The sequence below is a fragment of the Ischnura elegans genome, chromosome 5 (assembly GCF_921293095.1).
Source record: "Ischnura elegans chromosome 5, ioIscEleg1.1, whole genome shotgun sequence".
Lineage (NCBI taxonomy): Eukaryota > Metazoa > Arthropoda > Insecta > Odonata > Coenagrionidae > Ischnura > Ischnura elegans.
The window spans coordinates 43,992,127-44,017,862 of record NC_060250.1 but is presented as its reverse complement, the minus strand read 5'-3'; the positions used below and the strand labels follow the sequence as shown (position 1 = coordinate 44,017,862).

The 25,736-nt window shown below is 39.3% G+C and overlaps 1 protein-coding gene across 1 annotated transcript in view; it reads right to left on the bottom strand.

Annotated features, from left to right (window-relative positions):
• Window positions 1-24,826, bottom strand: part of LOC124158783 (G-protein coupled receptor Mth2-like) — a 47,296-nt gene extending 22,470 nt beyond the window's left edge. The window contains exons 1-2 of the mRNA XM_046534100.1: window positions 24,421-24,826; window positions 18,398-18,571 (exon numbers count right to left, since the gene is read on the bottom strand). The gene's annotated coding sequence lies outside the window, so the exon portion shown is untranslated. The remainder of the gene's footprint in view (window positions 1-18,397; window positions 18,572-24,420) is intronic.
• Window positions 24,827-25,736: the final 910 nt, after the last annotated feature.

Here is a 25,736-nt window from a genome sequence, read left to right as displayed (position 1 = left end):
TGAATATATTATGAATTATGTCCGTTATACTTCATTTAATTGCGTACCATATGTTATTAAACAAACCGGTTGCTGTGTTCCAAATACAGGTGAACATCGCCTTCCGTCTTCTTACTGCCGCTACTGCTACTCTAGGCTTGCAGTAGCCACAGTAGAGTTCACATTAGGGAACGTCATCAAATGACTGACGTCATCGGTTACTGTACCGTACTGCCAGTTGATTTTGGAACGGTTTGGCAGCACTGTCAGTACTGCCAGTGAATTTCGGAACGCGCCCAATATCGTCAAAGACGTGGGAGTACATTTCCTTAGCAACTTCGGAAAGGGTATATATGGCCAATATATGACGTCATTTTAGATTTCAATATGACCTTAGCATTACTGAGGGCCATCGCCTACACTGTTCTCTTCCTTCACCAAGCAGCGCCTCTGACTTGAATGTCCTTGAGCAGGTCACATGGACCAAATTCCATGTGTTATAATGAGGTCTGACGCCGCGGAGTAATACACATTAACGCATATATGTATATTAGGCAGGAAGCGGGCTGAATAGCATAAAAATGTTAGTCATCACCTCTTCAGTCAAAGGAATCATGCTGTAAATATAAATTTATACCAAAAATTCCCAAATAAAAATGAGTTTTACAGTTCCCGGAAAACCATATTGCACTTGGATCCGCTTCCTTATTTGAAACGGGTAATAAGTTTTACATCTATATGATATTGTTCCAGCGATCACATGACTTCTAGTAGAGGAGGAGTTCTCTTACCATGCCATGCCCTATTTGGAACATTCATGCAAACACTAAATACTCTCTCACAGCTAATCTCTCAAACACGCTGCATGATTCTTGTTAACCCTGGTTTTAAAAAAATCCTCCAACATCGTAACATTGTCCGATAAATCTCGCAAATTTTTCCCTGCATCCGCAATCCGCGCCTGGTCCCAATCAAAAGCAGCGGTTTTTGGGCGGAGAGGTCGAAGACATCTACTTGGCATACGAGTAACAATGAGTAAGCACAATGCGCGAGTCCCGTTACAACGATACTCATCCGCCAAACGTTGGTCCATTCCATCCATGGAAAGCGGGAAAAAGGATTGTGATCCAAGGATATTGAGCCCAATTACAGTGCCTGATGCTACCACCGCAGTCATGAGTAAAATCCGCCTCTTCTCAGGTGATAGTTCCGTACCGAGAAATTTATGGCAATTACGATAATTGGTATTAGAAAAGGACCTCGCTGCCTCGCGCTTTACGAGATTTATCGGAATGGTGCAGTAATTGCGAGTTAGAATTAAATCTAGACTAGAGTATGGTGGCGAATTTTTGGGAAGAGGACATACCTTCAAGAAGGAGTTATACCGCTAACGGTATTCAACTTTAAAATTTCGCTTTTCGTAAAATACTTAGGGGTCACATTTACTCGGGATCTTTCGCGGGGTAAACACATACGCGAATAATGCGAGAAAGTTAACCGTAAACTGGGATTCATAAAAAGAATTCTTGGTAAATGCCCCACAAATGTGAAAAAGATATCTACCTAACTCCAGTAAGGCCTCACTTAGAATATCCTGCTAGCGTGTGGGACCCTTGTAAAGTAGAACTGATAGCTGAAATCAATAGAGTACAGCGCCGGGCGGCCAGAACCGTGATGAGATGTTACGATAAAAAGTGCAGCGTGACCAATGTGTTACGTAATTTAGGATGGGAATCTTTACAGGAGCGTACATCGAAGAATAGGCTAAATTTAATACGGAGAAGATGCTTTCTCAGATGACGTGAAACATATCATTCGTTTACTGTCCTACTATGACAGACTTGATCACGAGAAGAAAATAAAATAAATAGACTGCAAAACCGAGAGATTAAGAACGTCATTCTTTCATCGTACTATTAATGATAGCAACGGTGTCTGAATTAATGGCGTCACCCGCGAATCATTGCATGTGTATATTTTTCCATTGCTCTAACCTTGCATGGATTTGCTGTAGGAATTACAAACCGTTGGTAAGTATTGTCTTTGCATGAATATGCACGTATATTTTGCTATTATGCGTAATATTTCGATGATCGTGCGGTGTGCATGTGGCAGTCCTCTTGCATGCTGCATGTTGGTTATTGATCAACCCCTACCGAACACCCTAGAGTTGGCTCGCAGGGTATTATGTACCTATATGTTATGTGGAAGCCGCCGTGCCGCGAACCGTTACGTCCCTTATAATCCCTCGCTTTTCTCGACCCTTTGCCGGAGATGAGGGCATCAGGTTCCCTTGCGCCAGCGGAGATGGGACCCCGGAAATCTGACAGCGCCCAGTGCAATTTCTAGTTTCTCCGTAGGATACGCCACGTAGCGGAAACTCGTTTTTTTTTATCATGATCCTCGTGCAATGGCGATAAAAATGGCTTTTCATCGTCGTTCTTTGACGGATTTTATGTTTTCATCTAATTCACTGAGAAAGGAGAGGAGCAGCCACGTGGTTTTAGAGGGAACGTATGCGGAGTTTACTTACCTGGAAATCGTTTTTGAGCCTCATTTAGTGGCCTTCCCAGAACTGACCACCTCCAGTGCCAGTCCTAATTCCTGCATTGTTTTGAAGAGCAAAATATTATCGAGGGAATTGTTTTTTCATCAAATGACGATGAAACTCGTTCTTTGTTCGACGTTCTACGATGATTTTAAACATCCGAGGAAGGATCGGGAAACCGGTGGGAGTACGACGGACGGATTGGTTGAGAGGGAAGCGCGGAGGCCCCCTAGATAGCAGGCACATACCCTTCTTCCCTATTACAAAATCGGACATTCAATGACGTTATGACAAGCGGTCGAGAGTGATGTACCCAAACCGTCACGTGACGTCATGGCATCACGCTGTGCAGTACTCGGGACATTTCCACAATGGCGTCAACATCTTCTTAGCTTTATAAATGACTAGTCAGGCTATGTCTCTCAATAACTGGTACCATGCTCTAATGAGGTAATCATCTATAACCATAGATTGATGAATCATTCGAAAACCACATAGTTACTACAAGAAAAAGGAGCAGATGGGAATGAAAATGAAGACCTTTATCCTCGATGCAAAGGGGTCTAAAGTTTGGAAAGTGATAGCTGGAAATATATGACAGGAAAAAATGAGAATTTGTTCATCCACGAAGCCTAATCATTTTTAAATAGCTGCGCGCGCACTATTATTCGAGTGATACGTTGATTACGCGTTAGTCAGGAGGATTGCAAGTGTAAAGAGACTTTTTGGGTATATTAAGTTATCGCGGTTCTCTTAAATTCAAAATGATTACGGTTTGTAACCATTGAAGATGAACGTAAGGATAACAGAATGCGCGTATTTTCAAGGAATACACCACCAATGACTCATGGTTGAATGAAATACTTCAACCTGAGGAAGAAGGAGAATTAACATTGATTAAAATTTAAAATGGATCTCATATTCTTAAGTAGTATACCATTTCCAAGCAAGTTATTACTCATTGAACGTGGCTTCTGAGGATATTTACAGGGCCTCGTTTCCAGGAGCAACTGTAACGCTGAGGATTAAATGTCTTCCCCGAAGAAAATTCGCTCCTAAAAGAAGTCACGGAAGAAAATTCATAACAAAAATAATTCATTTATCTCTGCTTTTCCCACTACATAGCTATATTCCATCATATGCTTCTGTGCAGAAAAGTTGTGTTGAATTGTTTTGTTGTGTAATTAATTGATTCCTTTAGAGGATGGGTCTCCAAAATACGGCCCGCGGAGGGCTTTTATCCGGCCCGCGCACTCGTTTCAAGTATCGAATATCGTATTGAATATCGTATACTTCAGTAATCGGCAAATTTGCTATCCGGCCCGCGGGGCGATTTGGAACTTGGAATGTGACCCTCGTGGTCTAGTAAATTGGAGACCCCTGCTTTAGAATAAATTATGACAGTTTTCGAAAAATGGAGCACTGATTTTATAGTGAGCAAAACGCGAATAATATCTAGTCAGAAAAAACTTCTTCCGTAGCAAATATAACAATTCTTCTACAGAAAATATTTCGTGAATATTTTCTAAAAAAAAAGAGCATAACGTCATGACAGACTCGGAAAACGGGAGTTCCTCTCGTTCACACGAAGATGGTCCCTTTGAGGCTATTATATTCAACGTGTCTCTAAACTGTAATTACAGCTATTATACGTTATTAATAGTATTAGGGAATTTTATCCTTATCCATCGGCAATAGTACAGGACGAAGTTTGAAAGTTAACAGAGAAATGCCACCGAAAAGCGTTTCAATTATCTAAAAAAATCTCTGAGGAGTAATATCTGGAAAGTCATGTAAAGGAGATAGGTTCGCGACTGTATGACTCAAAACAGATGACTTTTGCAAAACGTATGTAAGTTTTTTGCCAACATAAACGACACCTATCGTGGTTAAGAGTCAATATAAGAGAATGCTGATAATTCAATATTTACATTTTTAAGGCAACACTTATTCCAGCTATTTGAACCAATTGCAACGTCATTTTCACGTAACTTACAAAATTTAACTTCAGTTATAATCGAATGCAAACAATTCAAAAGGTGTTCGTGAGAAGCGCAAGTTTTACTGTCACAACTTATGATTCTTACGGTATAAAATTCCATCAGTTTCCTTTAAATGAGAGTAACTACTAGACTAATCAACACTTTAGTCTGATAAGACGAATTTCGCCAAACCTGCATAGTGCATACTAATGCGGAATTTGAAAAGGAAATTTCCTGAAAATATAGTAATGGAAAACCTATCATTTGTGGTCGACAGTCAATGAGGCACAATTAGAAGAGAATATTTTGAAAATTTCATGAAAATGGTGTTTACTTCGCTACTCAAGCCAACCTATTTAAGACGACAGAAATAAATAAATAAACAAATATCGCTTTCCATAAAAATATCTGAGGAATCCTCTTAGCGCATGATTAATTAGACACCCCAAGGATGAGCATTCTCCAGGGATTACGAGACTCTTCTTGATCGGAGGACTTTCTCTAACAGCCGAAGGGCGAAAACTGCTGCAATGCAATCATGACAGACAGTGCTTGAGGAGAAGAGCATACCTGAGGAGATCTTGAACAAATATTCCAACAGGACAGGACATCTGATCATTATTAGCAGAAGAATAATGTGTGGAAAGGTAAACTTATCAATTAAGCAAGAGTGCTCAGCTGACCCAGCACCGAAATACAGCCCCTGATGGACGTCCTTGCCCGTTGACCTCGGAATATTTTGAAAGCCAGGCAGGCAGAAAATCAACACTTCCAACAATGAGCGGAGCCAACGCGCAGGAGACATGGCAATGTCAGCCGAGGCCGATTTCTCTCTTTCTTCCGCAAATTGATAGCGACCTTATTAACTGCAACCAAAAAATTAACATTTGAGATTTAAAAAAAGTCTTAATGGAAATGTTCCTTCCTGATTACATGTTTAGGATAGTTATCAATAAACTACCAGATTACGACAAAAATAATACGTAAGTGAATTTCGAGATTTTCTTGGCCACTTCTTGTTCGTGTTTTCGATCACGGCCATGGCGTTAGCCAGCCAAAGACGGAAACGTAAGAAAATGCACTAGAGTTGAAAAGTGAACGATAATTTTCCGCTAAATTGGTTCCCAGCAACCTACCGAAAACCAACCATAATTGGTACTTCCGACGCTTGAGCCAAAGATAGAACTAAAACATTTCTAAAATAAAAATATTACTATTATGACTAAGTGAAATCTAGAGGGAATTATATTTCGGCGCAGGAACATCCGAACCTGATTCTCCACTTCGCAACGAATACCTCTTTTCTTGCAATGCGACCCATAATATAGGAGCCAAGGAAAAACCATCAACTTTGATGGTATCTAAATGACATTCAAGTATAATTTCTTCAAGTGAAAATATCCTCTACCTTCCATACCCGATTCTCCACTTCAAACGCGAAACTTCTTGCCTAAAAATTCCGCCGAAACCTGGACCCACATTTAGGGTTAAATAAACAGCTCCGAAAGAAAAATATTATTTGTTTTCTTAAAGGCGGATGAGAAAATTTGTTGAGGGTAAAAAGAGCCCTCCGCCATTTAAATCTGAATCTCCGTTTCCAAACTAGACATCTTCCTTGTAACGCGACCGAGAATTATTATTATTATAGTATTCTACCGATTAAGGTAGGTTTCCATGGAGTACTAAAGAGGTGATCTGGGAGCCTCCCTTTCCTTCCAGCACTGCCTTCTTTAATTCACTGTAAGGCCTACTCTCTTTCAATCTATCTAAAAATCCTATTCTTTTCCTTCCCCTCCCTCGTTTCCCCAACATTCTACCCTCCAACACCATTTTCAACATCCCTTCACCGCTAAGCGCTAACTCCATCCAAACCTTCTGTCTCCTGCGTATCTCATCTAAAAGCTGCCTCTCCTCGCCAACCATATCCAGCACTTCGTCATTCCTTTTCCTCTCCGTCCATTTCACCCTCTCCATTCTTCTCCATACCCACATCTCGAACGCCTCCAATCTTCTCTCGTCTTCTTTCCTCAGAGTCCACGTTTCCGCACCGTAGAGAGCTACACTCCAAATCAAACTCTTCACTAACCTTTTCTTTAAACTCTTACACAACGATCCTCTCAGAAGCTCCTTCCTGCTCATGAACGCCTCCTTCGCTAATGCTATTCTCTTCCTGATGTCCTTACTACTGTATCCGTTTTCCTCTAACGTACTTCCTAAATAGTTGAATTGCTCAACCTGTTCAAGTTTTTCACCACCCACCTTTATCTTGAGTCTCACATTCCTCGCTCGTGATGCTTTACAAAACCGCATAACCTTAGTTTTCTTGTGATTAATCCTCATCCCAAACTCCTCGCAACGTTCGTATAACGCATCCACTAGGGCCTGAAGACCCCTTGCTGACTGAATGATCAACGCCTGGTCATCCGCGAATCTCACTGATTTGAACATCATTCCTCCCACTTTTATACCAGCTTCTAACTCATCCCACGCTTCCCTTACCATCTCTTCAGCCGACCAAGAATAGGAGCCAAAATTAGGTACAAATAAACAGGCGAGCTCCAGAAAACGAGATTTCCCCGTAAAACGCTTCGAGAATCCAAACCAGGGCAATTTTATTCACGCCCGAGAAACAAAGCACTCGCGTGGTCTACAAACGCCAGCTTCCGCTGGGTGGTCTTAAGCTAATTTCACCACTGGTGGAGACGTGTTTACGACGCAAAGACGTATGGATGAGAAACATACCACGGGCAACGCACGGTGCAAGAGCAGTTCGCGAGGCCCAACGAGGAATCTGCCTCATCTCCTTACTCCTGCCGAGAATATAATCCCACGGCCTATTCAAGAACCTTTTGGACGACCGAAAAATCTCCTCAGCCAAGGAAAACATGTCTGACACATGTGTTTCAGACGAAGAGTGCTAGTCTTCAGAAAAGCGATACTTTTCTGCCAAAAAAAAAAGAAACGGTACCGGCAGTTGTAATATTCGAGCTGGGTAGTACACTTTCACGTTACTCTAATTGAATAACGCTAATTAAATATCAATAGGTACTTATTAAATATTAGGACATTAGGATACTTTATGGTAAAAGTCGTAGGAAAACATGCACGATTCAGACCATGGGTTCGATTAAAAATCTTTAAAAAATGCCGCGGTTTATTACATTTGATAATGATACTAACATTCTAAAATCGATGCTGGGAAAATTCGTAGAGGAGGAGAAAAAACTACAACTTCACATGGAACCATCTGAAACCTATAACGTCTATATGTCGTGGACACAGTTCCTCATGCATTAAATAGGTATGCATCCATCAATCGTAGTAAACTAGTAAGGAAATGCTTCCACTAGCTAGAATTTTGGAAAATAAGGCGATCCTGTATTGCGAGATGACTTAAATTTGCTTTGACGACGCATCATTTGAAAACACGCGAGCTTCAGCCGAAAGCCTCAATGCTGCAATAAAATCTTACCTTGCACCTGAAATGTCTTGTGGAAGACATGTAGCCAAAAGACTTTTCTGGCCATTCCATTTCTATGGGCTTCTTCATTTCCGGTTACTACTGGGTCGGTTGCTGTGGCGATGACAACAGTTTCACCGGCACTACTGCCAGCATCTTCAGGTCCAAGAACCACACAACCGACAAGGTAGTAACCGGAAATGAAGAAGTTCATCGCACACCGCAGAAATCTCCGATCAAACATATTTCTACAGCAGTTACGAATTTAATCAAAACGATAAATATATACCGTAAGAGCAGAAAGACAGTATTAAACCAGAAAAAAGGTGGCGTCCAAAACACTGGGATTGATATATTAAGGATCGGAATACAGGTCTCATTTTTAATCTTCGCTCAAGAACATTACGACGAGAAAAAATATTTGACCTCAACAGTATTACATAAAATCAAGCTCGCTGACGGTGAACGTGTTCCTTCCGAGAAATGGTTTTTAACCAAGATTTAAAATTTTCCAAATCGATTCGCTTTAATTTTGAAACGGGCTTTAATCCCCAATTTGCACTGTTTACTTAGGAGATTAGGATGATATTTTCTGCTTTAATACATCTACGAAGTGAGAGACGATGCGACGCAATCCACAAGAGCAATTAGCGAATGAAAGTTACGTCAGCGCAACGCGTGAGTCAACTTGGCCGATCCCGACGATCATCCATTGCAACGCGTCTCTGTATATTCTGATGCAAGGATGACTTTTCCTGGTACACAGCGACCACCATTTCCCGTATATGGCCTACAGACTTCAGTAATAATCGCGCCAATGTAACTGACCACGAATAGAAAGGCTGACGACGGCAAATAAATGCGAAGTGAGGAAATCCAGAAGTAAGAACGACAAAACATGCCATTATTGATAAAGAAAATTCAAAATGCGACCGCGCAAAGGCGTGCTCGTTCGTAATTTTGTCCCTCACTGATATAATTGCGTTACTTTGTAAATATAACGATTATTGCCAGTAGAAAACCCTTTTCGCTGACTAGACTCCAATTCCGTCCCCAATCGAATTCAAAGTTAGACAGATCGTTTACAAGTGAGATAATGCGTTTAATATCGCGTAGGCACAGGTAATTCAATAGATATTTTTATCCCATTAATCTCATATTACCATAATCAGCGCTTTCGCCATCACATGTACAATAATTAGATTCTGATGCATGAACGGTTTTTCCTAATACACTCTGACCACATATCTCCCCTCTAATGACCTTTTCAAAGTATAAAAAACTATAGAAAAAATGTACAGCTATGGAAAAAGTTGGTTACGAAGAGAATGGCGATCGGTTAGAGGGATTTGCGAGATGGGAAACCCGGACGAAAGCTCAACAAAAAAATGACATGATTGATTTCATAAACTTTCCGACGACTATGACTAATTATAAAAGATCTCGTGGTCCCTGTGAATTCGATGACGGGATACTTTTGGAATATATCAAGGACTGGCAAGGCATATGACAATTGACATAGTGGCCCGAGCGCAAAATTTTCATTATCGCAGGGTAAACGACGAACGAAATTCCCAGGCATTGCCCAGAAAACAAACCACTTGAAGAGTGTGAGAAACAAAATCACCACCAATATGAAATCTCAATTCATTAAAAGAATAGGGTGGTTTCCTATTATTTTTTTATTGTCTTAATCGAAGGATTATTACTCCTGGAATACGAATTTCACGCTTTTAGATTTTTAAATGACAACATCTATTTTTCGCGATTAAATGAAAAGAGAAAATTTTCAAGCGCGCGAAAACGCGACGGGTAAGTATGAATGCCGGGAAAACTCCCGTGTGACGTAGTTCTGGTTCCCGTTGCCGCAAGTGAGGTGGCCTTGGGGCGAGGCTCTGAGCGCTGATACGACGCAGGATGCTAGCAGGTAGCAGAGTACTATGCTAGCTGATATCGCTTGGCTTAAATAATGATTATTAATACCTTATCAAACGAAGAAAACTTTCCGACCTTAGCCAGTTTTAATAAGTGATTGTTAAAACATGTTTCCCTGAGTTCTGTGCCTCATGTATACATTGGTAACCTCAGACGATGTAAAACTCCTATCTACTCGTATAGAAACTAGGTCCCTGTGGCGTCACGTGGAGTGGCATCGCATGGGCGCCAATCTGGCCTTTTTCAAATGAGGATAAAATTGACCCTTGCCATTCGTCTAAACCGGTATTTCTAAAACCAAATAATTTGTATATTATGAATACACTAATGGTGGGTGACGAATCGCAATCAATGCCTTTCGTTTTCTTTGATGAAGGAAAATACCCTATTCTGTACACGGAAGGTAAGGAATAATTATGAAGAAAATATGTTCATAATTCAGCGATTCCCTCTGCGGTTAAAAATTTTAAAAACGTGTAAGTTAACGCTCACTTTGGCTGTGGATGTCCATCGGGCTTCCAACCGGGTCAGGCACTCCATTTCTGCCGACGTTTCGATGAAGTACTTTATCATGTCCTCAGATCTGGTTTATTAGATCGAGTTCACATCAACCAGCCTTGAGGACGATGAAAAAGTACTTCATCGAAATGTCGGAAGAAATGGAGTGCCTTACCCGGAGGAAGCCCGAAAGACATTCAGAACCGCCATTCGTCCGGAAATAATCAAGTCCTTACTGCTCACTTTTCCTGAGTTGGTGACATCATTACAATTTGGGATCACTAGCTCTTTCATGGAGAATCTTTTCTTTGAGGGAAGGAATCGCTCACGATATCGTAAACAATAGCCAACCACGCAAGGTCGAGGGGAGAGCGAACGAAAGGGTAGGAGTATATGACGTCATCAAATTATCTGCGAAAGGGTTACTGTCGCTTTTCGGCGGAAATAACTCGGGAAGTGGGCGACATTTAAAAAAAAGGAAAAATATACGAATATTTAAATTTTTTAAACCATATCACCATCAGGATCAGGGGCGGATCCAGGATTTCTTTTGGGGGGGGGGGGGGGCACAAGCAAGGCCGTATCCAGGATTTTGTTATTGGGGGGCACGAGGATAGCTCGTAATACAAAACGAACACAATGATAATGGGACCGTATTAAAAATCTTACATATCTTTTAGGGTCTGGGAGGGGCACGTGCCCCTCCCCTAGATCCGCCTTTGATCAGGAGTAAAAGAAAATTGACGAACGAGTCCATTAATTCCTACAATCGGTTTTCAATACAAGCAGTTGATAATAATGGTTAGCAACGCGATCGGAATTCGGTGTTTTTAAAACTTTTCGCAACGACAATGATGGCGAGTCCTCGCGACGGAATGAATAATTAATTGCTTACAAACATATTCTGATATCCTTGCAACCGCTTGGAATCAACCGCCCGTACTGACAAAATGGGAATAATTCCGATCAAGTTTGACGAACACCCTTCCAAGTTCAGCGAATAAAATTCGTGCTTATCTCATTCACTGTTCACACAACGGTGTCGAAATTATCACCTTGTTTGCGTTCGTCGATGAATGTCGAGCATCCAGCATCGCGAATCGCCGTAAAAGCACTGTTTGAGCTGGGGAGCGTAGATGTCCAACCACTGGGCAGAAAAGAACCGCGCCGCGGTTCGATTTCCAGTTCGGGCGAATATTTCCTCCGTACAATTCGAGAACAGTATTTGCAAGTTAAACGTTACTTATGATGGACAGAGTGAAATACTTGAAGCGCCAACCACTCAATACCATACGGAATCGGATTCGACTGAATAAAATGCGTTGGTTGGCATCGAACACGGTTCCTTAGGAAAGGAAGATATAACAATTTTTTTCTATTTTCTAACGAAAAAATATTTATATACCCTAGGAATTACCGTTTGGACTTGTATTTATGCATAGATTCTGCATTTACTTTATTTTTACCACTTCCATTTTGAATTTCAACACCCAAGAGGCACGTAATGACCAGTGGCGGCTCGTGAGTCAAATGCTAGGGGGGGCGCACTCCACCGGGGGGGTCATAATTTTTTAATATTTCGTGTATTTTATTAAGTTTTTACGGCAATCTAGGAATTAAATTCCTTGATGCCATACGTTCCGTTTTTTTCAACAAAAATACCTAGTTTTCCTAATAAAGCTTGATTAATAAATACTAAATGCAGTAGACTCTCGGTCATACGGATCGGCTTAGTCCGGACTCTCGATGATACTGATCAATGATCTTGAAGAATAAAAACATATTTGCTGCGATATTTTGCAAATACAAACGAAAACACGTAACTTTAGGTTTTAGCGTCTACATTCTTCGTGCGGATATGCCCGCAATACACTTCTGTTATTCGTTTTGCAATCATAATGCGTTATTTGTCAAATCTATACAAAATTTGCAATGATTTAGGTAGCAATGACACTTGTAACACCTGAGGAGGGGAGGAGAGTGTCACTGACTTCCACTAGGCAACAAACACTACTAGAATGCGCGCGCTTTGCTATTGCAGATGTAAACTTCGATGTCGGTGTTCGCGTTGCTTCTTGAATACAGTATGATTTAAAATCAACAATTAAACATTTCTTACACATTTTTAACAAAATATGAAATACTCACAGGCCTTTAGTTATATTGCAAAAGTCCATCCTTCTTTTCATTTTGTCCAGCGAAGTGATCAATTACACGTTCGTTGAAATCAGCGCTGGACAACAATTTCTTTCTGATTGAACACATGGCATGGGCACTAGTCTATAAATAAACAAGGGACGACACAAAATAGGCCGACGAAAAATACGACCAAAAAGAACAAGGTGCCTGGACACAGAATTGGGACAATTTTTCCCTATATTTCCCTTAAAAAAACGAGCACTGTTGATTAATTCAAAATTGTCTTCTTGAATGTACACACAGCACTAAGAAACTTCGTAATCGGCAATTGCGCACAATTAACTCCTCGAAAATGATGTCTGAACTCATTTCACTCCGTTCTTTCCGAGAGTCTTGCCGTTACTATCAGGACGACTCAAGGGAGATAGAAGTCGTGGTCCACTAATGCTGATTCAGCTGAGGGACGAATTTAAGGTCAGCAAAGGCATTCAAGCAAACAAAGGACGTCACGGACCATCTCCTTGAGTCTAAGATTCATATGTGGTAAACACACGAGACGCCAACGGGTCGCATTTGGATTAACTGTGTCTTCGAAATCATTGCCATGATATAATAGAAAATAAGTTCTAGATCGTAAAAGAAGACGACTCGACTGAGCCACAGATGGGAGCTGTAAGGATTTCCGCACTGATATGAACTCTTCGAGGCCACTTAAATCAGACAGAAGTGAGCATTTTCCATCAGACAGCTACCGCTCTGCCGCTGGGGAATTAGGTGAACATGAACTAATACAACAAGGACGGCTAGAAAAATGATGAACCTACACACAAAAGGTGCATTGTACGCGGCACTTCATGACATTAATTGAATGACTCTATTTAAAGTCGCGCTTAACGATTTAAATCATATTTAATCCTTCACCCTATCACGCACGCAACTATTTCTTAAATTATAAATCAGTGGGGAATGTTAACTGATTTTTCCTAATACTGCAGGTCTTTTGATAAATTTATCTGAAAAATAGGTACCGCATTTCTAATCATCGGGAAGATATGAATACATTGTTAAGGCCTAAATATTATAATATTAATTTCCCCAAGGTTCTTGAAATTCGTAATCATAACAGAACTGTGTCAAATACTCGAGAATAGTTTTCCTTCGTCAGTACGGCCTTTAACTGGTTGGATTTTATGTGTTCCGGAATTCAAATACCAAAAAACGCAAGCATAATGGAATAATTTATTTACTGTAGCAATACCTACAAGTAATTAAAAATTAAAATCGTATAACTACACCCAGTACAGTGACCATTCTGATTCTGTAGGTCTCTTTTCTGTGGCAGCACCAAGTAGACGCCAGATTATACGCCCGCCGGCCTGCGCAGCGATGTCAACTCACTCGTCGCTCTGCACATTTTCGGACGACGTCCCAAGACTTCCATAAGACACAACGTTAGACGCGTCATAGCACCAGCGGCCCCCACCACTACCTCTCTCCATATAACTGCATGGGGATGGATTGGGACGTTCTGGCCAGCGCCCCACGGCTACAAATACGAACTTCTCGCGCTATTTCTTTTTGTGTTTTTCCAACACTTTCGATGTATGGGACTGAAAAAACGCATTGATTAATCAGATGTATAATTATAAATTAATGGATATTTATTTTTTTACTTTTTCAAATATTTGGGAGGGGCGGCGTCCGAGAGTCCTTATGGGCAAACCGCCACTGGTAATGACGGGAACAAAACTCCATTGAAAAGATATACTTAACTAAAATTTGAACACCTAGTTGGGTTTTTTGAGCATAAAATAAACTGTGACTATAAAAGTATTGTCTCTTAAAAAGAATTATGTCATTCTTATACTCATTATATTAAATCAATTTTTTTTAATCCATGTAAAGCAGTTGTCTATGCATAGACAACTCATGAGTACTCACTATCCTGGATCGACTGCTCATCTCCAAACCTTATGACTTAATAACCCCCCGAAGCAGATGACTCACGCACTTAAATCATTTTGTATGTCCTTATTTAGCCCTATTTATTTCTCTAGTACTTTAAGTAGCAGGTTCCTCTCTTTACCGATTTTCCCTTCGTTTTCAGTAATTTATTACATTCACTTTCATATTCAACTTTCACAATTGCAGTTTTATGAACCCCCTTCACATCCTAGGCATCAAAAAAGATCATAAGCTTTCAAGACCCGAGAAGATATCCTCCTAGGCATCGTCCATGCCCTCCTTTCCTAATTAAGTGGGCACTTGTGGGTAATTTACCCAAAACCAAAGCTTGAGAATTTCTTGGGAGAGGGGGTGGGGGAGTTTAAACCCCTAGACTCCCCAGCTCGCAACAATCTTGTTCATTTACTTAGGTATTATATGCGTCGGTTCAAGACTTCTCAAGGCAACATTCGATGGTACAAGAATTTCATAGACCACGATTGAATCCGATAATTTCAGATGCACCATAAATACTACAAGTATAATGAAATATAGGCACTATAACAGTCAATATTTATTCATTTTTCCACACAGAATCCTGATGGAATCTAATGAAAACCTATTTTTTTGACTTTCCAGAGAACAATTTAAGTGAGTTCGATGTAAAATAGGTCTGTTATAATGTACCGGTATTTTAAAAAAATTTGCATTGGTGGAAATAAGGGAGCCGTAATGATAGGAAGAAAATCCATCTATAAAAGGGAAAAAGTGATACATATAATTCCCTACTGTAGAAATGTGAAATCTAATTTACAATAAAAATATGTATACCAGTCCAGCCATCCATCCATTATGGTAAGAAAATGGCGATCTCTACTATACTCTGTTCATTTTATCTCTGCGGGTGAGCTGGTGTGGCCAAATCAAGTGGAGATGAGGTAAGGGAAAGTTTCTCGACTTGTGACTTTGCCAATCAGCAAACAGTAGGCGTGGCCTTAGTCAGTCGCTCTCAGACCTCCGCCGAGTGAACATCGTGAATCTGCTAGTGGAGCAGTGTTGGCAAACCTCACACGTTCTCCTTGTATGTGACTAACAAGTTTGCCTTCCACCAACGGTGCCTCATTCAGCGCGGTAGCTGACAATGTCATGGGCTTCTGTGAAAGGATTATCCCCAATGCCTTCCAAATGAGTAGTCATATTGTCTCGGTGCCGGAGCCAAAATACCTGAGGCCACCTATGACTCACACATTTTCAGTGTCAAAGTGGGGCGGCTATGTACATTTGGCAACGTTACGTTCGCTCCTCCTCTCTCTCTCGGTACTACCCCTCCCCTATCAGCGAAGCCATCCGAGAGTGTCCGGGCTCTCACGAAAGTTCACCCGCAGACATAAAGTGAATAGATTAAAGGTGTAAGCCCAGGGGTGTATATGGACCTTCATTTAGGGAAAGGGATTAATGGGGGGTCCTTTTCTATGTCATCGCCTGTAAAGGTACTACCAGTATACAATACACCAATGGTTATAGTTACTACGTAGTAACTATAACCATTGCTGTGGCTCAAATGCAAAGCATTACCTTGGTGATGAGAGGCGATTGTACCTGTCCGAGCACTTCCAGAATAGTCGTCACATTCAGTTGAGCTATTTCAGCCCTTGGGGTTTGCTTCTTCCAACATTTCTTAAGACTCATGCTATTAGAGCTAAGAGAGTATTCAAGAATTATGCTAGCATATTTTTGGTCAATTGTGACCCCTTCTCCATGTAAGAAAAAATCAGCACAATATATGACGCCAACCAAAAATAAGCCAACACTTTACCCCATCTTCAATAAGTGTTTAGGTAATACTTAAACATCCCCATTGTAATATTTGATGGATTGATAAAGGCATGAGGGGGCCAAGATCAGAGCAAATTTAGGTTAACTCATTAAAATAAACAACCTGGGACAGGAAAAATATTCAGGATCCAAGCAAGACAAAAGAGTCGACTATGATTTAAGAGCAGAAGAAGAATCAAAAGTAGACAACAATTCAGGAATAGAAAATAGTCAGGAGCTGATGCAAAATGAGGTGTTGACCAAGAGTTAGGATCTGAATTTGATTGACGATTTAACTAAAAATCAGAAGTATACCATGATTTGAGAGCTGAAAAAGAATCAGGAACTGACCAAGAATCAGTGCTAACAAACTACAAGGTAAAAGGTAAAAACAAGACAGTTGCTGACCATGAAGCACAAGGCAACCAAACAAAAACTGTTCTGAGGTCTTCAAAAATTTTGGTAAATCCTCCTTCACAGAAGCAATACCTGGTTATAGAAGTATGTGACACACAGTAATACCCATACATTGCTGATTTATGAGAAAACTTTTACTTCCTCTGAATTTTCTTTAGTTCATTAAAAAATTCAAAATTTTAGCCTTTCTAAAGTAACCCATAGCACAAAATAATAAAAATTTCTGCATTTAAAACATTTTCAATTTTATGCACAATTAACGTGTTTCCAACAAGGAAATCCCAACCATATTTCTTTGGTTGTTCTTTGCAAGCTATAGAACCATTAATTGTTGCTAGAAAAGACATTTATCTCACAGTCACCACACTTAATATATTTGCCAAAAATTAAGTAGGATGCTAACAATAAAAGGCAAAATTTCTTTTCCAGTGACAATATGATGCAAATTAAATCTGAGACCTAACTTTCCATAGTAGCATTATCACCAAGATTACATGCTAATTTTTTTGTTAACTACGCCAACAAACATTACAGGGGAATGTCCAAAAGAGAATTAAAGAAAAAAATTGGAACCTCAATTAAGGGATGCCACTGTCAAAAGATGTCAGAATATATTTTTTCATGAATTAAGGTGAGCTGAGACAAGTGGTAGATTGTAAGTTTTTAATGCTCTGAATTCTGAAAAAAGATATGAAAGATAAATGAAGCACACCAGATGATAATACTATATTGGAATGGTCCAAAAACCTATGTTAGGTATTGAGAGCGGGGACTCTAAAATGATATGGCTGTCACAATCCACCCATTCATGTTTATTACTAGTATACACCTCATTTAAAATATAACTGAGGAAGGACCGAGGGTGTTTCTTAAACCCCAACTCCTAAAAAAATCTCCCTCAATAATTAAGAAAATATTTTTTAGTAAAAATGTCATTTGTATAGACAATGTTGTACTCAGGATGGGGGACAGGATGAGAAGAAAACAAACTGCTACCATTGAGGGTGCTGGATGGGGATTACGAAAAAAAACATCAAAAACTGTAATATATAGTCAATTACAGACATAGCCCTTTGGGATGATCGTAAAAACTATGGAGTAGGGGAAAAAAAGAGGTTTGATAACCAATCCAATCAAAACAAACATACCAACAGAGGGATTCTCTGATAGGAAAGCCATAAGATGAACAAATCATACAAACTACAGATTCCCAAGGGCAATCCATTATTGCCTCATGGCATTGTCCAGGAGGAGGAATGCAAAAGTGACGTCGAAAAAAAAATATCCTCAAATGTCATCAGAGATTTGTCCATGATGTGAAACAATAAATATAAATCAAATCTGTGCTCACATTCTAGAAGGGAAAGTAAATACCAAATCTCAAAATACTGAATACAGGAATGCCTCCAGAGGTTAAGCATCTGGTATTTTGCTATATTTATCCAATATTTCATGAACTAATTCGGCTACCATTTTCATTGTCACTCTTCAACATTAAGGTGGTAAAAATGATGTCATCCATAAATAGGAGAGGAACAAAATTAGATAGGAACCCAGGAAACCTTCTACCAAAACTCTTTCAAAAAAATCTTGAAATTTCAATAATCTGAAAGTGCCAATTATTTCTCTGCCTAGATTTCTGGAACCCTGCAACAAGCAAATGACAAACAACTAACTTACCTGAGATTTCATTCCAAATTTTGATGATCTGCCATATGGTACACCCAACGAGAAGAGATAACTATCTTCAGGCGATGAGATGGATTGCCTGCAATCTCCATCAGTAGCCGACCATTACATTGCCAGTGGGTATTAACAGTTACCCATGGGGGAAAACTGTGTTCGGATCGATCACTGAAAACAGAGAAGTTTCAAATGAAAGATTTCACATCATATGCCACCAATTTGACAAATTTGTACAGAGAATTTAGAATGAGACAGAACAACTACTGATAGGCAATATCTAAATAATGACAGCCTGCATTTTACATGCACCAAAATATCTTATCTAGTCCTAAATATTGGCAATGAAATCGTAAAAAAAGAGAAGTAGCCTAATTTTTCAGGTTAAAGTGAAAATAAGTACGGAATAATCAATGCCTAAGGATGTTTTCCTAGCCAAGACTACACAAAATAAATAAAATAGAATCAATTCTGCATTATGCAAGGCACATTCTAACAAACCAATCAGTATTTACTTAGCAGCAATTCTAGCCAGCCAGAGTTGCCCAATATCAGATGATAGAGGGTCAAGAATCCTGGAGACTACATAAGTCATTTGGCCGATTGTTGTCCACTATCATCCACACCCTCACCTCCCTAAACAACATTGTCCCTTGGATGTGAACCATCGAGAATACCCTTTCTCTTTTGAGGTCGTATCCAACCCTTTCACAACACAACCCTTATGTTATCCCTGGCCGAAATGTTTTCCTTTCTGACCTGGTAACATTGTCCCCTACCCCTCACTCATTCACACGTCATGGGACAACTCAACTTTAACTGAGGTAATAAAAAAGTCCATAAATCCTTTAAAAAATCAAATTAAACCGGACTACGAATTTTTCACCTTGCAAGTAAAAATGTAGGAGGACAGATGGACTGGAAGGAGGACAAGGGATAGCCTTGAAAGAGCTATATAGGACATGCTATTCAGGAAGTAAAAGAGAAAAAATATATCACTATGGAAAGGCTAGCAGATAGGAGAGTGGATTGGACAGCTGCGTTAAGAATGTTGAATTACGAAGATGATACAAGTTGACCACTATTACAATCAATTGTTCCCAACATATAGAAGTCAGCGGACCACTCAGCCTGGTATTAAATCATGTATGGACCGTTCCTTTATTCCCATGGCAATTTCCTGAGGTTTGAGGTACTAGGAGTTAGGCCCTTGCAACCCATCAAAAATGGCAACGCTAAGGGAAAATGGATTTCAAAAAACCCAAAACCAGTTCAGAAATTTAGATTTCAGTTGATATTCTTAGCGGTAAATGTGATATATTCCAAGCCTGCTACTTGAAAGGCAATCACGTTCAAGGGCGTACCCAGGATTAAAACTAGGGGGGGGATAAGCCATGTTTGTTCAAGTTGTAGGTAAGATTTAAGCATTGAAAAGGTGAGTGAAATCAACATTTTAAGGAAACTTTAACAGCCCTTTACTAGTTTTTAAATTATTTGCTAGAAAAAATATTATTTTCCTTAAAGACATTTGCAATTTTTGTTTCTAGAAGGGGCAGCTGCCCCCTCCTGCCCCTTGCTGGGTATGGCCATGATCACGTTAATGGCCATGGGAAAATTTTTCTCAGGACCGAGAATTGTCCCCACAAACTAGTGCTTAGGAAGCCTCAGGCAAATAAGAGAAAATTTCAGTCCTTTTATTCAACACTATTCTATGGATATTCCTAAAAGCTTATACAATAATCAATTGCAATGTGACATGTAGAAAAGTAAAACAAGGCCTAAGATCGGTTTATGTTTCTAGAAGCAATGGAAAGCAAAGTAAAAGAATATCTTACAGGATACGCAAATGAACAGGTTAACATAAAAAACTATGGGTAGCTTCAAAAGACGTTCTTGAGAAATGTTTCTGAGAAAAAGTCATGAAAATCATAAGACATCAGTAGTCTTCCTAGTGGTAGACCTAATTGAAGAAAGAAGAGGAATTCCTTCTTGTATGATGTGCATTGATGTGATATTTTATTTTTTTGCACCAAGCAATTTTGGACAGCAATTTTCAAAGGTTCATAAGTTACGTTCTGAGCTTCAACAAAGTTATCAAAATATGTACATATTAAATATATTTCCTTCAAAAAAATGACTTGGAGAGAAATTAGTGATGGTTACGTGACATAATTTTACACATTCTGCTTGATTTGAGATAATAAGGCCCAAAGGAGAAAAGTAGAGGAAACATTTTTGCATAAAGAATATGGAACTAAATCATCATTATCACTGAGCAGCAATTCTAAGATTGGTTTGATGCAGCTATTCACTCAGTTCTCCTATCAGCTAATCTTTTCACACTAGCATATTTTTTTCTCTTTCACATCCTTCTTTATCTGTTCCATATATTTTATTAGAGGTTATCCTTTTCAATTTCTACCATCCACTTGCCCCTTGATGATTATCTTCAGCAGGCCATCATACCTCAAGATATGGCTGATTAATTTTTTCTGCCATATCATTTAAGGTTTTCATTCTGCTTCCCTGTTCTACTACTCTTCTTGGGACTAGGAGTTCTCATTTCTCACTCTGTCGATCCATTTGATAATTCATCATTACTCTGTAGCAACACATTTTGAATGCCTGCACCCTTGATTTCTCCAACACTGTCATTGTCCACGCCTCACTTCCACAGAAAATCATACTCAAATTACACATTATGATAAATTATTTCCTTACTTCTATGTTTAAGGTTCCCGCAGTAATCTGATCTTTCTTCATTTGAATTTCTTCTAGCTTCCATAGTAAAGCGGCTTCCCAAAAATAGATTTCATCCACCTCTTCCATATTTTAATGCTGCACTTGACCTATTCTCTTCTGCTGTAAACTAATATCTTAGTTTTCTTCGTGCTTATTTTCAGGTGATTTCTACTAATCACCTAACTCATATTTCCCAAATTTTTTCTTCAAATTCTTCTCTGACTCTATAATGACAGACATATTATGGGCAAATTGCAGTATTCCAATTTTTTCTCCATGGATTATCACTTCTGACATGTGACATGATTTCTTGTATTTCACCGATGGCTTTCTTAATGCAAATTTTGAAAATTTCAGTAGATAAAGCACAGCCTTGTCTCATCCTTTCATCAGGTCATCTTGTCACTTCCATAGAAAAACATACTCCAATTGAATATTCTGATAAATTAATTCCTCACTCCCTAGTCCCAATAAGAGTAAGAGAGTAGACAAAGCCTTTGGAAACTTAAGAGTCACAGGATGTACACTGAAATTGCTCACATACATCTCAATGTATGTATCGAGACAGCCATCAAAGAAACAAAATAAATTGCTTCAGGAGAGAATTATAAGAAAAACTTAGCACACTGCTATGTCTCTGATGACGTAGTCATAGCCATAAGACATAAAGATTTGTAGAAGACAGGAAAACAAGAAAAGGGCTATGCAAAGGTATCACATTGGCACACGCTCCATACTTTTTGTTGCCAGGACTTGGGAGAAAATCTCCTAACTCCCCAAAAACATGGCCTCATCTGCAATTCATAAGTGTGACGAAGATGGCAGCCTTACCTTCAAGACCGAAGGGCAAAATCCCAAATGAACTTCAGGAAGACATACACAGTGTGCCATGCTCATGTGGCACCAATTACATTGGAGAGATGTGCACAGCCTTAAAAACGCACCTATAAGAGCACAAAAGAGCCACAACAAAAAAGCAATTCAACCTCTTCATGAATGTGGAGTATCCTTGGAGTGGACCCAGCTGACACATTATTTTCATGAAGGTAAATAATCATGCATAGATGGAAAGCTATTACCAAATGTTGGTAAAAGAAGTCATTGAGATTGTCAAAAAAATAAAACAACATGAACCGAGAGGCAGGATATCCTTTCCACTAATCATGGAATAGAGCACTCAGGCAACCAATCAGCAGGCAATCAGACAAGAACGCTATGGTGAGGAAGTACTACATAAGAAAGAGAAAAGTGCAGAGCAATGCCTTCGACCAGAAGATGTCAGGAGGATCACTGGCAAAACTGTTATCAACGACGAAGCTGGACGCGATACAACACCAGAAATGGGAAACCATGTAAAACGATAGAAAAAAATTAACAAGCAAAGAATTTATACAGTGGGAAAGAAGTGAGAGAGCAATGTAAAACAACGATGACAAAAAGTTCTGATACTTCCAAAGCTGAGTAGCCAGCGATGGACAGAGCAAGAATGAAGTCATCAGAATAAAAGCCAATGCAAAAAAGATGTTTGGCAAAAAGAATTCCAGCCTTTTCTTCTAAGATAGCAACAAAACTCAAACCAACAAATGAAAATTACATGTGCACCCTCACTTACTAATGTTGCAGATTTTCCACTTCGTGTTCATTCGTGCACGACGAGGTCGAGTGACCTATTTCATTGTTTCACCCCCCGCCTTTCTGTTTCTAAACGTTCTTTTCTATTCAGACTTCCTTCTTCCATTAACTCCTATGCCAAATGTGTTCCAAATTTTGATCCTTTTTTTCATCCCTCACCCAACTTACACCATCACCATCGTAATTTTCCCCCTATTCCTCGCACCACCCGATGACTATTCTTTGTTATTTATTTGTAAATACTGTTGAATATTTTTTGTTATTGTTGGTTACGTTGCTTAATACTATGAAATTGTCTCTCCTGTTATTGTAGTCCTCTGTAATTGGCCTCGTGCTGTTTTTGGATTAAATGAATAAATCATCAGGTGGTCAGTTCAACACAATACAACAGCCTTTGTTTACTTAAATGATCTAAGGCTATGCAGCTGTACCCATCTACATCTCTATACTACCCCGCTACTACTCTATCCATCCAGCAAAATATCTCTCTTGATTTTTTTGCATCTGTCGGACCTGGAAATATAGTGGGGCTCCAGTATGATGTTCTCTCTTAAAGGTATCTATTCTCAATTCAAGCAATCTAAGACTAGTGCTCAGCCTCAAAGTCTCTAGCGGCTCCCAGCCTAATTTGCTTGACATCTGGGAAATGCTGTCCATATGCCTGAAGCAGTTTTTGACATATCGTGCAGCTTTCCTTTGGTTTTTATTCGGTTCACCGGTTAAGCCTTTCTGCACCATATTCTCACTGCATATTCAAGGCTTAGTCGAATGAGTGAGAGTCAATTGACAATACTGAATGTGTTCAGGCTGGCATCACCAATTATTGTAAATTTTGGATGACTTACCAAAGCTTTGAGACCTGTGAGGCCTTCCTTAATGGCCTAAGGGCCACTTTTGAAGGGGCCTTGGGCTCATCTCTCCCCACTTCCAATGCTACTGATACCTAATGAATTATAGCTTTGCGTCCTTACCCCAAAATGCCAATTCGATGGAATGAAATTGAGGTTGAATTCAGAAAACAGCATCAAATTCTTTGCTCTTTCTATCCCCGACAATATTCTAAAGAAATATATACTTCATTAACTTTCACAGGCAATGTTTGACATAATTTCACATCCAGGTTTACCACTTAGTTCTTCCCAGCAATGTTGCAAAGTTGCGAGTTTACCAGAAGAAATGGCTTGCATTTCAATAATTGAAGGAGTCGTGGAAGATTATTTCTAAAAAATACAGTAAACATTCCATTCACAACTATGAACTATCAACGAAAAAAACTAAATACATATCTATGATATCGGCCCAAAGCAGGACCTCCGAAAAACTGACAAAGATTTAAAATGATGTATTTGAATTTTTATAGGGAAAATCGTAAATACCAGGATAAGTACGATTGTATTAGAAAATATTAGCATTATCCCATATCTCCAATGAAATCGTAGTTAAAGCCAAGAAATATAAATATTTGTAGAAGACAGGTAAACATGAAAATGATTATGGTAATGCATGCGGCATATGCCGCGTATTCGCTGTGAGGACTATGCAATGACTATAGTACCATAAATTCTAGTCGTACTCGAAGATTATAGTAATACAAGCTCTTTGGGTGAAACGAAAGTAGACAATACAATAAGAAAAAAAGTACTCACCGCTGCTCTTCTAGTTTTCCTTTTCCAGTTGGATTTGACTTTAAAAGTTTATTATTTCGTATTTCGCACGATCACCTATACCCACAACCAAAATCTATCCACGAAGCCTTATTAAGTTTTCCAGTTTCAACTCCAATTCACTCATTAAGGTCTCAGTCATAAATTGTAAACTCTATGGTCTCAGTAGTAAAAACAGGCATGCACTGTCCTTTTTCACGCCAATTAAGTACAGGCATAAACAATTCTAGAAATAATTAACCATTCTCTCTGCGTAGAGATTTACGCGATTCATGATTAAAATAGCCAAAATAAGGATATATCACCACATGACAACTCATAAACGATGTGAAAAAGGAATTCTGACTCTTATTTGAACCCCTCAGAAACCGCCAAGCCAACATGCCTGCTATAGATAGAAAAACTGCCGGTGGCGTCGCTTTTAATAGAGCGCGCGACACAATTGAATACTGCAATTCTTGCGAAGACGATTTATGAACAATTTATTTACAATCAACGATATATTGGTGGACCCTAGGGGAAAATCTTATATTTATTGTTAACTAAAAATTAAAATAGCATAGGTGAGTCGCGTATTATTCATTCTTCTTGTCCAAAATTTACACATGGGTTTGATTTTGGGCAGGATATTCGTAATCGTGTTCAGGGGCGCCGACTTATAAAAAATATTGGGGGGTCCATATCGGAGGTCTTTCCCCGGGAAGAGGTTAAATTCAAATTGTGTCGCAGCGCCGAAAAGCTGTCATGATTCACACCACCTGATTCAGTTAACCTGCTTAACCTTTTAATTATTTGTTTCAACACACTGTTGAATTTATTTTAAAAGGTAACTATCGTCAAACATGGGAAAAAAATTACCAATATATTTTTGTGATTTCACAAAGCATAATATAACTTAATTATTTTCTTGAATTATTGAGGGGGCTCCGCCCCCCAAACGAATCTTTGAGGGGGCTCGGGCCCCCTCAGGCCCCATGGAGTTGGCGCCACTGATCGTGTTCTACCTTAACCATGGAAGAAGGAGAAGCTGACGCTTATTCATCAAACTTGGCGGGTTTACATTTACAAAATATAGTGACTGGATGCATGGTAATGGAAAGAACACTGATAAGTAACGAGCCGGTGATAGTTGTGGTAAAAATTTCTTTTCCATTACAATTTGACTAAATTATCCATAAATATCCTTGTGGTTTATTTCAGACGTACCGCGTGAACGGTAAATTGAAACGGTGAAATTCACATGAAAAAAGCACATATTCCGAACACCTGACAAAGGTCAAAATGAAGTGTAGGTAATG